Raw genomic sequence first — 16,925 nt, 5'->3', positions numbered from 1 at the left:
TCTGCTGCCAGACCAGCTGGTCTGAAGTGGGGCCTGCATGTCCTGGAGAGCTAGTGAATTCCCCGGGCCGTAAGAATCCGTAGAAACAGAGATACATGGCAGCTTTGATCACAATGCCTTTGTATGGCCCGAAAGGATCGTTATCTAGGGAAGTGGAAAAAGCTCTGAACATTGCCCTGGTGACTGGTTTCCTGCGGGACTCTGGCTTGCTGCTGCTCTTTTGGATCCCTCTAAGGGTGGACTTGATGGCCTGGGAAGAAAATAGGGACTGGCTGCTTGGGAAATCTAAAGTGAGGTAATGCTGTACCCCTGCCAGGTACAATTTGATGGTGCTAAAAGATAGGTGAAGGTCTGTGTGACAATAAGCCAGGAACGCCATGAGATGAGTTATTTGATCCAGATGTCCTTGTGGGTGCTTGATGGAAAATCGAGAGAAGGTTTCCCACCCGGTCTTGTAGTTCCTGGCTGTATTGAGGGATAGGGAGTTGTGGATGAGTAACTTGGCAGTTCTGACGTGTTTGCTCAATCCATCATCAGTGTCTCTATGGCGGGTGGAGGAACTCCTGATGGATCGGCGTCTGGCATCACCTGAAAGAAAACCGGGAAGTTGAAACGGGAGAGGGCATCAGCTGCTGTGTTTGCTGAACCCTGTATGAAACGACATGAAAAATGAAAGTTATATTCTAAGGCGAGGCATACTAATCTGCGGACGAAGGGCATGATTTGTGGGGAGGAGGAGCGGCCTTTGGTGAGAATTTCTACCACTGCCTGATTGTCCGTGACGAAGACGACTGGCTTGTTCTTCCAGATTTCCCCCCAGGTCTGGGCAGCTGCCACGATGGGATAAATCTCTAACAGTGGAGAGGATCTGATGGAACTCTGGGTGGAAGATATCTGAAGCGGCCAGGGACCTGCGAACCAGTGGGTCTTGAAAATGGCTGCAAACCCTTTTGAACCTGCTGCGTCGGAAAACACGGTGGGAGAATTATCGTCCCAAGAAGGGACGAAGAGGGAGATGCCATTCCAGCTGGTCAGGAAATGGTGCCACATGTGAAGATCGGCCGTTGCGGCGGCGTCAAGGTGGATCAAAGAGTCCTGATCCGAAGCAGCAGGTAAAAGTTGCAGCAGTCTGGAGGTAAATGCCCGCCCCTGGGGCATAATCTTGGAAGCAAAATTTAACATCCCCAGAATTGACTGGAGTTCGACCTTAGTGAGGGTCCTGGCCGCGACAGACCTCCTGATGGAATCCTGGATTTTTAGGAGTTTTTCGTCCGGCAAGCGGGCTTCCATCTTGCCGGTATCTAAGATGACCCCCAGGAATGTTATAACTGAAGATGGACCTTCGACTTTTGTTGGGGCAATCGGGACGTTTAACTTGGAGAACAAGTCGAGGAGTACCTGGAGCTGATTGGGTGCCTGGTCTGCGGTTCTCGATCAACAGGAAATCATCGAGATAATGGATGACCCTGGAGCATCTGCCGTGGTTGACCAAGACCCAGTGAAGAGCTGTGGCTAGTTGATCAAAGAGCCAGGGACTGCTCTTTGAACCAAATGTCAGTCTGTCTGAAAAATAGTACCGTTCCCTCCACTTGATGCCGTAGTATTTCCACAAATGGGGTGAGACCGGAAGCAGCTTAAATGCGTCGGCGATGTCCGCCTTGGAAAGCCACGCGCCCGACCCCAGCTGGAGGATCAACCGAATGGCGTCGTCCAAGGTGGAGTACCGCATGGAGAAATCTTCTGAAGGGATGAGCGAATTTAAGCTAGGCTTGCTGGAAACATGAGGAGCAGAGAGGTCAAATATCAGCCTTTTTTTATTTGAATTTTTTTTCGTAACTAGGCCAATGGGGTTGGCCCTCCAGATGTCGAAGGGGGGGACTGTGAATGGACCCAGGAGGAAACCCTTGCTGATCTCGGACTGGATGAGGGAGTCTACTGATTCGGGATCCGCCAAGGCAGAACGAAGATTGGGGCCTTCCCAAGTGGTTTGCGGGTAGGAAACTAGCCCTGTATGGAACCCTTGTGAGAACCCGGAGACCAAAAACTGCACAAAGGCGGGATCGTGGTGATGCAGCAGGAGGGCGGCTAGCAGATCAATGTTGACTCCGGCTAGTCATAGCTGTTTTGATGACCTTTGCGGACAAGACGACTGGGGGTGGGCCCTGAAACAGATAGTGCAAATATGCAGGGCCTTGCATTTTGAAAAATAGCAGTCGGACCAATTGAAATTGTTGCAGATTTGGCTTCTGCCCAAAAACACTATGGGCCTGCCCCATTTGTCTGCGTTCTGCCCTGAACTTGAAGAGGTGGAAGGGAGAGCGGAGGGTCTGCCTTGGGCCAGGGCCCCTGAGTTGGGACACCAGTCGGAGGAATGCAGGATGGACTGGCAGTTGGCGCAGGTGGGAGCTTTGAGGCCAGCGAAGTGCCTGCAGAAGAGCTCCATGTCTAGTATGGACCAGTCCGTGATGTGCCGGAACTGGGACAGAGCAGCGGCGGCTTTGGCCGAGAAGGAACGATGGTAGTCGTAAAATGCGTGACCTCCGTACTTGTGTCCCAAATCAGTGACCCTGTAGAGGTAGGTGTCAAGTTCCTCTCTGCGGTGCGGTTGGGCCGAGCATAAGATGTCTCGGAAAAGGCTGAAGGCCAACACAAACTCTGGGATGGAGAGTTTTTTGTGCAGCCAGGCATCCTTGGACTTGAGAACCACCGATATATCTCCACAGGCAATGGTCCTGTTCTCGTCAAAGTCGTGGGTGGAAATAAGTATGGAAGCCAAATTAACGTCTTTACCTGCCAAAATATCCTTCCGGACATTGTCGGGAACAAAATGTGATGGGGAAATTGTGAAGGAGCTGGGGGCTTGGCTCGGGGTTGGGGCATGGACGGTAGACGGGCCTGGAACTGGAGAGATGGGAGTGCTTGGGCTTGATGGCCTGGTCTCCACCGCTAGCAACCTGGTCTGCATGTCGGACACTGAGCTGGTGAGAGTGTTGATCGCCGCATGAAGCTGGGTCAGCGCAGTCTGGACCGTGGACAGAGACACCTGCTCTGCAGCCGCTGGGATAGGCCTTGCCGTTAGCAGCCTATACAAGTCCGCTTTGCGGGCTGTGGCAGGATAGCGGATGCCTCTCCTGGTTAATTCGGCCATAAGTTTAGGGATGGTCCATTGCCTGCCTGAAAAGTTGCTTCCGTGGGCTGAGCCGGGTGATTCCGGGATGGAGCGAGTCTCGGCGATATCCGATGCGTGGGACATTATGCTGTGAAAAGGAAAATGGAGAGTGAGAAGGGTGGTTGAGCCACTTGACACCAGTGAGTGAGTCCGTGAAACCCTCTGAATGACACCGAAGAGTGACCCAATCCGTTACCAGGAAGAGGTTAAGAGGCCCAACCTACCTGATGCGCTGGCCTCAGCCCCCCGAAAGAAGGACCTGTTGATGCTGGCCTTACCCTAAGAACTGAAGTAGTGAAACCAACTTACCTGGACTCGGCTGATGAAATCGTAAATGAAAACGACCTGGATGAAAAAGGTGACCTAGGACTGGTACCTTGGGGAATTCGCCTAGCGAATTTTGACACGAGCAGGCCTCCGGAGGGACCCTAGAAACATGGGGTGATGTTGAGATAAGCAGGAGAAGGTGAAATCCTGGCGTGAATCAGGGTGCGAAGGACGGCCCCTGAATGATCCGATGCCTTACAGGCGGCCGAACCCGTGAACTAGCTGCGGGCTGGAAGTGAAGCTCGTGAGGCGCGTTGAAGCGCCTGGGTCGGGACGGGGCGGGTGAGTGGTGCGTGAGCGTGCGAACCTGTGCCTGATACGTGTCGAGGCGGTGGATGAAATCTGAAACATGCTCAAGAACTGAGGTGTTCTGCTGCGTGGTAAACCATAGCGTGGATAAAACTTAAGGAAGAAATTCGACATGAGTCTGCTGCGTGGCAGACAATAGCGTGGATGAAGCTTTAAGGAAGGAAAATTGACATGAATCTGCTGCGTGGCAGATAATAGCGTGAGCGAACCTGAGGAAAGTGACATGAATCTGCTGCGTGGCAGATAATAGCGTGAGCGAACATGAGGAAGTTGACCTGAATCTGCTGCGTGGCAGACAATAGCGTGGATGGAACTTTAAGGAGGAAAATTGACATGAATCTGCTGCGTGGCAGATAATAGCGTGAGCGAACCTGAGGAAAGTGACATGAATCTGCTGCGTGGCAGACAATAGCGTTTAAGGAAGGAAAATTGACATGAATCTGCTGCGTGGCAGACAATAGCGTGAGCGAGCATGAGAAAAAAGTGACATGAATTGCTGCGTGGCAGATAATAGCGTGAGCGAACATGAGGAAGTAGACCTGAATCTGCTGCGTGGCAGACAATAGCGTGGATGGAACTTAAGGAAGGAAAATTGACATGAATCTGCTGCGTGGCAGACAATAGCGTGAGCGAACATGAGGAAAAGTGACATGAATCTGCTGCGTGGCAGACAATAGCGTGAGCGAACATGAGGAAAAGTGACGTGAATCTGCTGCGTGGCAGACAATAGCGTGAGCGAACCTAAGGAAAAATGACATGAATCTGCTGCGTGGCAGACAATAGCGTGAGCGAACATGAGGAAAAGTGACATGAATCTGCTGCGTGGCAGACAATAGCGTGAGCGAACCTAAGGAAAAATGACATGAATCTGCTGCGTGGCAGACAATAGCGTGAGCGAACCTGAGGAAAAAAGACATGAATCTGCTGCGTGGCAGACGATAGCGTAAGCGAACCTAAGGAAAAATGACATGAATCTGCTGCATGGCAGACAATAGCGTAAGCGAACCTGAGGAAAAAATGACATGAATCTGCTGCGTGGCAGACGATAACGTGGATGAAATTTTAAGGAAGAAAAACATTGACATGACTCTGCTGGCAGATAATGGCGTGAAATGAAATATGCAGTGTGCTGTTTTTGCTGAGGCCCCCGCTTGTGGGGAGGCCTCAGCTGTCAGGTTTGCAAGTTGAGCATTTTGAGTGCACATTTTTAAGCACCCAGATGAAGCCAGGATGCTGTTGCCAGGTGAAGGGGTTAATGGTGGAGAGGGGGGAAAGGGGGGGGGGGCGGCCGGCGTCCGTGCTGCCTGGAGACCAGCCGGTGCAGGAGGTGGGGCCAGGTTGCGGACATGCGCGGTGAGTGGGAGCGCTGGGGACCCGGTTTTGATGCTGCCTGGCGATCAGCGAGAGGCGGCCAGGAAGCGACATGTGGGTATGTGGGTATGTGAGAGCGCGGCGCCGAGGCTCCCAAACAGGGAGCAGCTCAAGGCGCCGCTTGGCTTACCGGGGGAGCGTGGTTCCAGGGGAGGTACTGTATCGAGCGGAGGCTGAAGGAGCAGCAGCGTGGGCAAACAGCAGCGGCACTGAGTCCTCGATGCGCAGAGACGTCACGTGAAAGCGCGGCGTCTCTGATGGGAGCGTGAGGCGGCGCTAAATAGGCCACCTCCGCCCCTCCCACAAACACAGGCTGAGCTTCAGCCTTAGTACACATATATATATATATATATATATATATATAATCAAAAAAAGATGGGCGGCACTCCGATGAAAAGAGCAAAGGAACTTTAATCACCCACGGTGATTAAAGTTCCTTTGCTCTTTTCATCGGAGTGCCGCCCATCTTTTTTTGATTATCTATTGGGGTAAGAAACCTATTCCCCTGGAGACGTGCACCCTTACCATAACGGTTTTTGCATCAGTGCCGCCATTTTTTCTTGATATATATATATATATATATACACACACACACACACACACACACACACAAGAAAAAACCACCAGCAGCACCATCCAGAAAAAAAGGGAGAAGGGAACGGGTGCAGAGCCCAAGTGTGGCAATAGGTGCTTACCCACAAATACAATTGGATTGTGGATAAAAAAGCGTGATCTACATACTTGAATGTCAGTGTGGATTACAGTATGTGGGACACAAACATTGCGTAATAGGCTGAACAAGCACCACTCAAATATTAAAAAGAAATTTATGCAGCATAGCGTGTCAAGACATGTTACTGATAAACATCAGGGTCTTTTTTCGAGTATTTCTGTTTTGCCCATAGAACAGATTCATATAGACAGCCGGAATATTATGCAAACAATCAAAAGACGTGAAATGTTCTGGATCTACAGACTGAACAGTTTGAATCCTCAGGGCTTAAATGAGGCTTTCGAAATTAATTTATAATTTCCAGGTACATTGTACTATGGCTACCTCAACTAACACATGTACGCCACCAAAGCAGAGTAAAAAAGTTCTTTATAATACTGTTCGCCGTCCATACCAGACCAAGATAATTGTTAATCTGTAGTTTAGAGAGATTCTCTGGCTTTTCAGTCCCCGCCCCATATAATCAGATGGTATCATTATTGGGCTCTACCAGTAGATCTGGTCACTATTGTACTGCCCGGCACCTCTTTGGGGAGGGTGTGTTTGTGTATCTGTGCGCCTGTACAATTCCATACATACACACGTGTGTCCATGATTCCTTCCTTAGTTAAGAGATGGTACGGTGGTGATTGTTTCATCAAGACCTTTTTATTATCATCCAACAACCATCATTATTCTTTCTGGATGTGCTCCGATGTTTGCGCCACCAGAAAGAAAAAAGAATTAGTAAAAATAGTAAAGAATTATGGCATACTCCAACTTGCCTTATTTAGATATTGTGACACAGTGAGAGGTTTGGTCTGGGAAAACAGTTATTTTTTCCCAGCATGTGCTGCTGGGCTGATTTACAGCCTGGTGAGGTCAAATATTGGCAGCACAAATTATTTAGTGTAACTTTTTACGTGGTATTTTATATTCATATTCATGTTTTTATTAGCGAGACATATCTGCATTTTATTGTTATATTACTATTTGTTTACATTTTATTTCGTTTTATAGTATGTATTTAATTGTAATAGCTTATCCCCTGTGATTTTAATTAGATTATTCATAAATGCCACTCTTTTCCATACATTTAGGAGCTTCACTATAATCATGACTTACCGGTAATTTGGTTTTCCCATCTTCGGCTGTATGGCCCTTATACTTTGTTTGTGTTTCCGTAACAGCAGATCGCTTCTATACTACAGAAGCATTCCTGTTACTTAGCAGCGATCTTCACGTGACACGGCCCCGATCATCTGATGCCGGCCGGAACACGTGACAAAACCTTAGACAGCAGACCGCTCCCGCACCACTACAGCGTCTCTGTCACCTAGTAACGGTCCTCACGTGGTCCGGCCCCGCTCATGTGATGCGGGTCTGGAACCTGTAGTAGAATTACATCATCAATATGCGCTATACAGGGCGCTCCAGTTGCGCTCTCTGATGCGCTGCTAATTGTTCTTTATTCAAGCGTCGGCCCCTTTTTTTGTCATGTGACTACGGAACTTGCTGCTAACCAACAGTGAGCATTGTTTATTTTCGATCTATTACGGTGAGAGAAAATCAAGCTTATGGATACGATCAGTTGACTATGAGGCTTGTTTAATAATGTATAATACACCTGTTATGAATTCATGTAGGGAACACCTCATTTGACCTGTGACCCCCAACCCCCTCCCTGGTGGGTGGTGCTTACAGGTATAAATATGTGTGTCTTTCTGTTACTAAAACATGTGCAGCTCCTTTGTACCTGATGAATGGGAGTGATTCCCCGAAACACGTTGTATCGCTGCAATAAAAGATTTTACATCTGATCCTGGCACCTGTTTGACGGATTTTTGCGCCGAGGGACTTTTTGCTTTCTTTATGCTATTTGCCTTCCTGGGGACTTCAGGCGTCTCCTTCAAGAAGATTTCTTGTGATCCCGTGGCTGCATACTGCCATTCTCAGGCGTCCAGATCCTCCTGTTAAGCTGTTATTAGTGTTGTGCCTACATCTGCACAACCACGCAAGGTGAGCCTTGTAATCTACTCATCTAATGGTCTGCACAGAATTACCCTATGGTGCGCACATCTGTTTTATTACAGTTTTTATCGAGCCTGCTATATCGCATAATGCTTTACTGACATTTATGATTTGTCCCCTAGCTACCACTAAACAAATCTGATATTGTTTCTTGGGCTTTTACACCAAGGAACTGGTTTGGTGAGCGATAATGATGATCATGGTTCCTGGGTATTCCATCACTAGTGTTGAGTGCGAATATTCGAATCGCTAATTTTAATCGCGAATATCGCCACTTTGAGAATTCGAGAATATTTAGAATATAGTGCTATATATTCATATTCGCGAATAGTGTTGAATCACAATTGTCTGACATGTCCTCCTCCATATCTTGGATACACAAACGCAACCATAGTATTGAAATTGTATACATGTATATCTATATCCCTAATACCATAAAACAACTGTACATATATATATTATCATAACAACCCCTCATTAATACAAACCGGATTCCAAAAAAGTTGGGACACTATACAAATCATGAATAAAAACTGAATGCAATGATGTGGAGATGCCAACTTCTAATATTTTATTCAGAATAGAACATAAATCACGGAACAAAAGTTTAAACTGAGAAAATGTACCATTTTAAAGGGAAAAATATGTTGAATCTGAATTTCATGGCGTCAACAAATCCCCAAAAAGTTGGGACAAGGCCATTTTCACCACTGTGTGTTATCTCCCCTTCTTCTTGCAACACTCAGACGTCTGGGGACCGAGGAGACCAGTTTCTCAAGTTTAGAAATAGGAATGCTCTCCCATTCTTGTCTAATACAGGCCTCTAACTGTTCAATCGTCTTGGGCCTTCTTTGTTGCACCTTCCTCTTTATGATGCGCCAAATGTTCTCTATAGGTGAAAGATCTGGACTGCAGACTGGCCATTTCAGTACCCGGATCCTTCTCCTACGCAGCCATGATGTTGTGATTGATGCAGAATGTGGACTGGCATTATCTTGTTGAAAAATGCAGGGTCTTCCCTGAAAGAGATGACGTCTGGATGGGAGCATATGTTGTTCTAGAACCTGAATATATTTTTCTGCATTGATGGTGCCTTTCCAGACATGCAAGCTGCCCATGCCACACGCACTCATGCAACCCCATACCATCAGAGATGCAGGCTTCTGAACTGAGCGTTGATAACAACTTGGGTTGTCCTTGTCCTCTTTGGTCCAGATGACATGGCGTCCCAGATTTCCAAAAATAACTTTGAATCGTGACTCGTCTGACCACAGAACAGTCTTCCATTTTGGCACACTCCATTTTAAATGATCCCTGGCCCAGTGAAAACGCCTGAGCTTGTGGATCTTGCTTAGAAATGGCTTCTTCTTTGCACTGTAGAGTTTCAGCTGGCAACGGCGGATTGCACGGTGGATTGTGTTCACTGACAATGGTTTCTGGAAGTATTCCTGAGCCCATTCTGTGATTTCCTTTACAGTAGCATTCCTGTTTGTGGTGCAGTGTCGTTTAAGGGCCCGGAGATCACGGGCATCCAGTATGGTTTTACGGCCTTGACCCTTACGCACAGAGATTGTTCCAGATTCTCTGAATCTTCGCATGATGTTATGCACAGTTGATGATGATAGATGCAAAGTCTTTGCAATTTTTCGGTGGGTAACACCTTTCTGATATTGCTCCACTATCTTTCTGCGCAACATTGTGGGAATTGGTGATCCTCTACCCATCTTGGCTTCTGAGAGACACTGCCACTCTGAGAAGCTCTTTTTATACCCAATCATGTTGCCAATTGACCTAATTAGTGTTAATTGGTCTTCCAGCTCTTCGTTATGCTCAAATTTACTTTTTCCAGCTTCTTATTGCTATTTGTCCCAACTTTTTGGGGATTTGTTGACACCGTGAAATTTTGAATCAACGTATTTTTCCTTTAAAATGATACATTTACTCGGATTAAACGTTTGATCTGTCATCTACGTTCTATTACAAATAAAATATTGACATTTGCCATCTCCACATGATTGCATTCAGTTTTTATTCACGATTTGTATAGTGTCCCAACTTTTTGGGAATCCGGTTTGTATTACCATTTTTCCCTGTTTATATACAATTTGATTGAAATATTTGGTATACAGCAATGTGGTTGTCATAGGACTTGTACATATCAACTCTCCATGCCAGTATTTTCTGCCTGACGTTCCTCCTGGGGCAAACACAGGAATTTACTGAGGTGTGCTAGACATGTATAACCAGACTGGTTGTATCTAGATAGAGTGAAAAGTTGATTATTAATACCAGCACATTGATACAAGTTTGTATTAACAGTTTACTTCTATGAAGAAAATGAATAAGCAATTATACTCCATTGTGAGTTTGGCAACAACCGGATACATATACGTATTGTATTAGTGGTGTTTTGATATTTAATTGCTATATTTTATTGCATATTTAGTAAACGTTATGTTTTAATGCACATTCCCGCTTCACATTTTGAAGGCTTTTTCATTGTTCTGTATTTGGGAGCTAACAACCAGTGCTCCCTTCAGTGATTTTTATAGCATTCTTGTACTTGTACATTACCATCACATTTGATGGAGGACGCGATGAGCTATTACTTATGTGTTTCTATATATATTCTCATTCAAAAGAGTTTTCTTTATTTTCATGACTATGAAAATTGTAGATTCACACTGAAGGCATCAAAACTATGAATTAACACATGTGGAATTATATACAGTCATGTGAAAAAATTAGGACACCCTTTGAAAGCATGTAGTTTTTTGTAACATTTTTAATAAAAGGTTATTTCATCTCCGTTTCAACAATACAGAGAGATTAAAGTAATCCGACTAAACAAAGAAAACTGAAGAAAAGTCTTTTCAAGATCTTCTGTAAATGTCATTCTACAAAAATGCCTATTCTAACTGAGGAAAAAGATAGGACACCCTTGCCCCTAATAGCGAGTGTTACCTCCTTTGGCTGAAATAACTGCAGTGAGACGGTTCTTGTAGCCATCTACCAGTCTTCGACATCGGTCTGAGGAAATTTTACCCCACTCCTCAATGCAGAACTTTTTCAGCTGTGAGATGTTTGAGGGGTTTCTTGCACGTACAGCCCTTTTCAAGTCACCCCACAGCATCTCAATGGGATTCAAATCTGGACTTTGACTTGGCCATTCCAGGACTCTCCATTTCTTCTTTTTCAGCCAATCTTTGGTTGATTTACTAGTATGTTTTGGGTCATTGTCATGTTGCATGGTCCAGTTCCGCTTCAGCTTTAATTTTCTAACTGATGGTCTCACATGTTCTTCAAGCACCTTCTGATACACAGTAGAATTCATCGTGGATTCTATGATGGTGAGCTGACCAGGTCCTGCTGCAGCAAAGCAGCCCCAAACCATGACACTTCCACCTCCATGCTTCACAGTTGGTATGAGGTTCTTTTCTTGGAATGCTGTGTTTGGTTTACGCCAAACATGTCCTCTGCTGTTGTGTCCAAATAATTCAATTTTGGACTCATCTGTCCAAAGAACATTATTCCAGAAGTCCTGGTCTTTGTCAACTTTATCTCTGGCAAATGTCAGTCTGGCCTCGATGTTTCTCTTGGAAAGCAAAGGTTTCCTCCTTGCACACCTCCCATGCAAGTTAAACTTGTACAGTCTCTTTCTGATTGTAGAGGCATGTACTTCTACATCAACAGTAGCCAGAGCCTGCTGTAGTTCTCGAGATGACACTTTAGGGTTTTTGGAGACCTCTTTTAGCATCTTGCGGTCTGCTCTTGGGGTGAACTTGCTGGGGCGACCAGTCCTGGGCATGTTGGCAGTTGTTTTGAAAGCCCTCCACTTGTAGACTATCTTCCGGACAGTGGAATGGCTGATTTCAAAATCTTTTGAGATCTTTTTAAATCCCTTCCCAGACTCATAGGCTGCTACAATCTTTTTTCTGAAGTCCTCTGACAGCTCTTTTGCTCTCACCATGGTGCTCACTCTCACTTCAACAGTCAGGAGCACACCAAACTAAATGTCTGAGGTTTAAATAGGGCAAGCCTCATTCAACATGCAGAGTAACGATCTACTAATTATGTGCACCTGGTGTGATATACCTGTGTGAGATCTGAGCCAATTTAAGAGGGAATACATGTGAGGGTGTCCTATCTTTTTCCTCAGTTAGAATAGGCATTTTTGTAGAATGACATTTACAGAAGATCTTGAAAAGACTTTTCTTCAGTTTTCTTTGTTTAGTTGGATTACTTTAATCTCTCTGTATTGTTGAAACGGAGATGAAATAACCTTTTATTAAAAATGTTCCAAAAAACCACATGCTTTCAAAGGGTGTCCTAATTTTTTCACATGACTGTACATAACAAAAAAGTGTGAAACAACTGAAAATGTCATATTCTAGGTTCTTCAAAGTAGCCACCTTTTGCTTTGATTACTGCTTTGCACACTCTTGGCATTCTCTTGATGAGCTTCAAGAGGTAGTCACCTGAAATTGTTTTCACTTCACAGGTGTGCCCTGTCAGGTTTAATAAATGGGATTTTTTGCCTTATAAATGGGGTTGGGACCGTCAGGTGGATACACAGCTGATAGTCCTACTGAATAGACTGTTAGAATTTGTATTATGGCAAGAAAAAAGCAGCTAAGTAAAGAAAAATGAGTGGCCATCGTTACTTTAAGAAATGAAGGTCAGTCAGTCCGAAAAACTTTGAAAGTGTCCCCAAGTGCAGTCACAAAAACAATCAAGTGCTACAAAAAAACTGGCTCACATGCGGACCGCCCCAGGAAAGGAAGACCAAGAGTCACCTCTGCTGCGGAGGATAAGTTCATCCGAGTCACCAGCCTCAGAAATCGCAGGTTAACAGCAGCTCAGATTAGAGATCAGGTCAATGCCACACAGAGTTCTAGCAGCAGACACATCTCTAGAACAACTGTTAAGAGGAGACTGTGTGAATCAGGCCTTCATGGTAGAATATCTGCTAGGAAACCACTGCTAAGGACAGGCAACAAGCAGAAGAGACTTGTTTGGGCTAAAGAACACAAGGAATGGACATTAGACCAGTGGAAATCTGTGCTTTGGCCTGATGAGTCCAAATTTGAGATCTTTGGTTCCAACCACCGTGTCTTTGTGCGACGCAGAAAAGGTGAACAGATGGACTCTACATGCCTGGTTCCCATCGTGAAGCATGGAAGAGGAGGTGTGATGGTGTGGGGGTGTTTTGCTGGGGACACTGTTGGGGATTTATTCAAAATTGAAGGCATACTGAACCAGCATGGCTACCACAGCATCTTGCAGCGGCATGCTATTCCATCCGGTTTGCGTTTAGTTGGACCATCATTTATTTTTCAACAGGACAATGACCCCAAACACACCTCCAGGCTGTGTAAGGGCTATTTGACCATGAAGGAGAGTGATGGGGTGCTGCGCCAGATGACCTGGCCTCCACAGTCACCGGACCTGAACCCAATCGAGATGGTTTGGGGTGAGCTGGACCGCAGAGTGAAGGCAAAAAGGGCCAACAAGTGCTACGCATCTCTGGGAACTCCTTCAAGACTGTTGGAAGACCATTTAAGGTGACTACCTCTTGAAGCTCATCAAGAGAATGCCAAGAGTGTGCAAAGCAGTAATCAAAGCAAAAGGTGGCTACTTTGAAGAACCTAGAATATGACATATTTTCAGTTGTTTCACACTTTTTTGTTATGTATATAATTCCACATGTGTTAATTCATAGTTTTTAAGCCTTCAGTGTGAATCTACAATTTTCATAGTCATGAAAATAAAGAAAACTCTTTGAATGAGAAGGTGTGTCCAAACTTTTGGTCTGTACTGTATATACACACACAAAAGAAAAAAAACACCAGCAGCACCATCCAGAAAAAAAGGGAGAAGGGAACAGGTGCAGAGCCCAAGTGTGGCAATAGGTGCTTACCCACAAATATAAAAAGAAAAATTGGACTGCACTCCTGTAGACTTTCCAAATGGTCAGTGAAGAAACTTTATTCACCCATAAAGTGGCAAAGAGCTACTTTGCCACTTTATGGGCGAATAAAGTTTCTTCACTGACCATTTGGAAAGTCTACAGGAGTACAATCCAACTTTTCTTTTATATACTGTATATACAGTACAGACCAAAAGTTTGGACACACCTCATTCAAAGAGTTTTCTTTATTTTCATGACTATGAAAATTGTAGATTCACACTGAAGGCATCAAAACTATGAATTAACACATGTGGAATTATATGCATAACAAAAAAGTGTGAAACAACTGAAAATATGTCCCATGTAAAATGTATCACTCATCCTGCCTTCAGCCCCTCCAGCATACAGTCCAATGTAAAATATATCACTCCCCCTGCCTTCAGCTCCTCCAGCATACAGTCCCATGTAAGATACAACGCCCCTCCAGCATACAGTCCCATGTAAGACACATCACTTCCCTGCCTTAGCCCCTCCAGCATACAGCCAAATGTAAAATAATATCACTTCCCTGCCTTCAGCCTCTTCAGCATACAGTCCCATGTAAATAATATCACCCCAACTACCCTCTCTTCAGACCCCTCTAACATACAGTCTCCAGTACAAAGATGATTCCTTCTCCCTTCAGCCCCTGCAAAAAGCCCCCCAAGTAAAAATAACAGTCACTATTCTCCTCCACATACTTACCTGCACACTCTGCTCCTGCTCTGTAGAATCTCCCGCACATAGTTAGGCCACGCCCCCTGGATGACGAGACTCCGCCTCTTCCCCTGACATCATACCTCCTAGGATCAACTACATTCTACACACTACGCTCGCTCTACTGCCTCATAGGCTTCAGGCCACTAGCCTGAAGCCTATAAGGAAGAACAGAGGGGACGGGAGCCATAGGCTCCCATGATCCTCATTTTTGTGTTTGCTGCCTGGCGCCCCCTGCAATTTTGCACCTAATCTCGGCTCAGGTCGGGCCGGCCGGCTGCTGTAGCCTGTAGAGACGGACTGCAAGCTGTGTCGGCTGCCGCGCACCCCAGTTGCCATGGCGCCCTGTGCGGCCGCACAGCTCGCACACCCCAAAGGCCGGCCCTGCGCATCCATGATCTGTGTCAGTTTTTTTTCCTATCATTTGCAAGGCAAACTTGACTTAGATTTTTTTTCACTTTCCTTCATGTCTGGTGATCCTCCAAAAATCAAGGAAGACACACGGAAACAAAAACAGACACGGATCACGGAACCCCGTTTTGCGGACCGTGAAAAAATACTGTCGTGTGCATGAGGCCTTATGCATAGGATTGCATAAGATCCGTTTTTTTACAGGATCCAGTAAAAAAACGGATCCTGTTGCATCAGTTGTCATCCGTTTGAGCTATTTCCGTCTGAGATCCGTTTTTTAGACGGAAACAAAAGTACTGCATGCAGGACATTTTTCTGCGTAAAAAAAAAACGGATCTCAGATAGAAATGGCTCAAACGGATGACAACTGATGCAACAGGATCAGTTTTTTTATTGGATCCTGTTAAAAAAAACTGAGCCTATGCAAAAGGGGCGAGTTCACACGAACGTGTGTGATCCGTGGCCGTATTGTGGCCCGAAAATTGCAGGCCGCAATACACGGCCACAGTTCCGTGTGCATTCCGCATCACAGATGCGGACCCATTCACTTCTGTGGGTTCGCAAATCCGGAATTGTGGAACAGCCACACGGAACGGGACTCTCGGAAGCACTACGGAGTGCTTCCGTGGGGTTTCGTCCCGTACTTCCGTTCCGCAAAAAGATAGAACATGTCCTATCTTTTTGCGGAACGGGTGGATCGTGGACCCATTAAAGTGAATGGGTCCGCGATCCGATGCGGCTGACCTACGGCCGGCGATCGTGCATTCACGGACAAGGGTCACACACGTTTGTATGAACTCGCCCTAAGGGTACTTTCACACTAGCGTTTTTGTTTTCCGGTGTTGAGTTCCGTCACAGGAGCTCAATGCTGGAAAAAAAACGGTTTTATCCCAATGCATTCTGAATAGAGAGCATACAGGATCCAGTTGTTTTTTTTCTCTCTCTTTTTCTGACGGATCAGAAGAACGGAAAGTTACAGTGATGTGAACTCAGACTAACATAGAATAACACACAATTTGTGACATGTACTTGTTTTTAAACTCTTAATTTTATGTCAATATTTACCAATTTATTTATCTTTTTTGTATATTTTTTTAGATATTTTTATTGTTTGTATTGATTTGTTTACACTTGGTATAATAAAATACTGGTTTTCGGTACAGTTCCCGGTGATTGAGTGCCTGTTAACGCTTTTAAACACAATTTTTTACTTATAGACCGTGGGGTAGTCTGATAACAGTGCACCTAGATCCAGAAATGAAAACGGGTGAGCCACTATATTTCCTCTTCATACTGAAACCAGGAAGTGAACAGCAGAGCTGGCTGCAGGTGAGGAGGAATTTGCAAGATGGGAAAACCCCTTTAGGCTGGAATCACCCGGGCGTTGCGGGTGACGTTGCGTTGTTATAAAGGAAAATAATAAAATCTACACAACACCTAACCCAAACCCGAACTTCTGTGAAGAAGTCCAGGTTCGGGTACCAAACATGCCGATTTTTCTCACGCGCGTGCAAAATGCATTAGAACGCTTTGCACTCGCGGGGAAAATTCGCGCCCGCATCTTTTGCCGCACGTCACCCACAACGCCCGTGTGAACCCAGCCTGAAGCCTCATGCACACGACCGTTGTGCCATTTTCCGTTTTTTTTCGCGGACCCGTTGACTTTCAATGGGTCTGTGGAAAAAAATCGGAAAATGCACCGTTTTGCAGCCAAGAACGTGATCAGTGTATCCTGTCCGTCAAAAAAAATAGGACCTGTCCTATTTTTTTGACGGACAACGGTTCACGGACCCATTCAAGTCAATGGGTCCGTGAAAGAACACGGATGCACACAAGATTGGCATCCGTGTCCGTGATCCGTGGCCGTAGGTTACTTTCATACAGACGGATCCGAAGATCCGTCTGCATAAAAGCTTTTTCAGAGCTGA

Source organism: Bufo gargarizans, chromosome 7 (genome assembly GCF_014858855.1).
Source record: "Bufo gargarizans isolate SCDJY-AF-19 chromosome 7, ASM1485885v1, whole genome shotgun sequence".
Classification (NCBI taxonomy): Eukaryota; Metazoa; Chordata; class Amphibia; order Anura; family Bufonidae; genus Bufo; species Bufo gargarizans.
Note: the sequence above shows the minus strand (reverse complement) of the source record.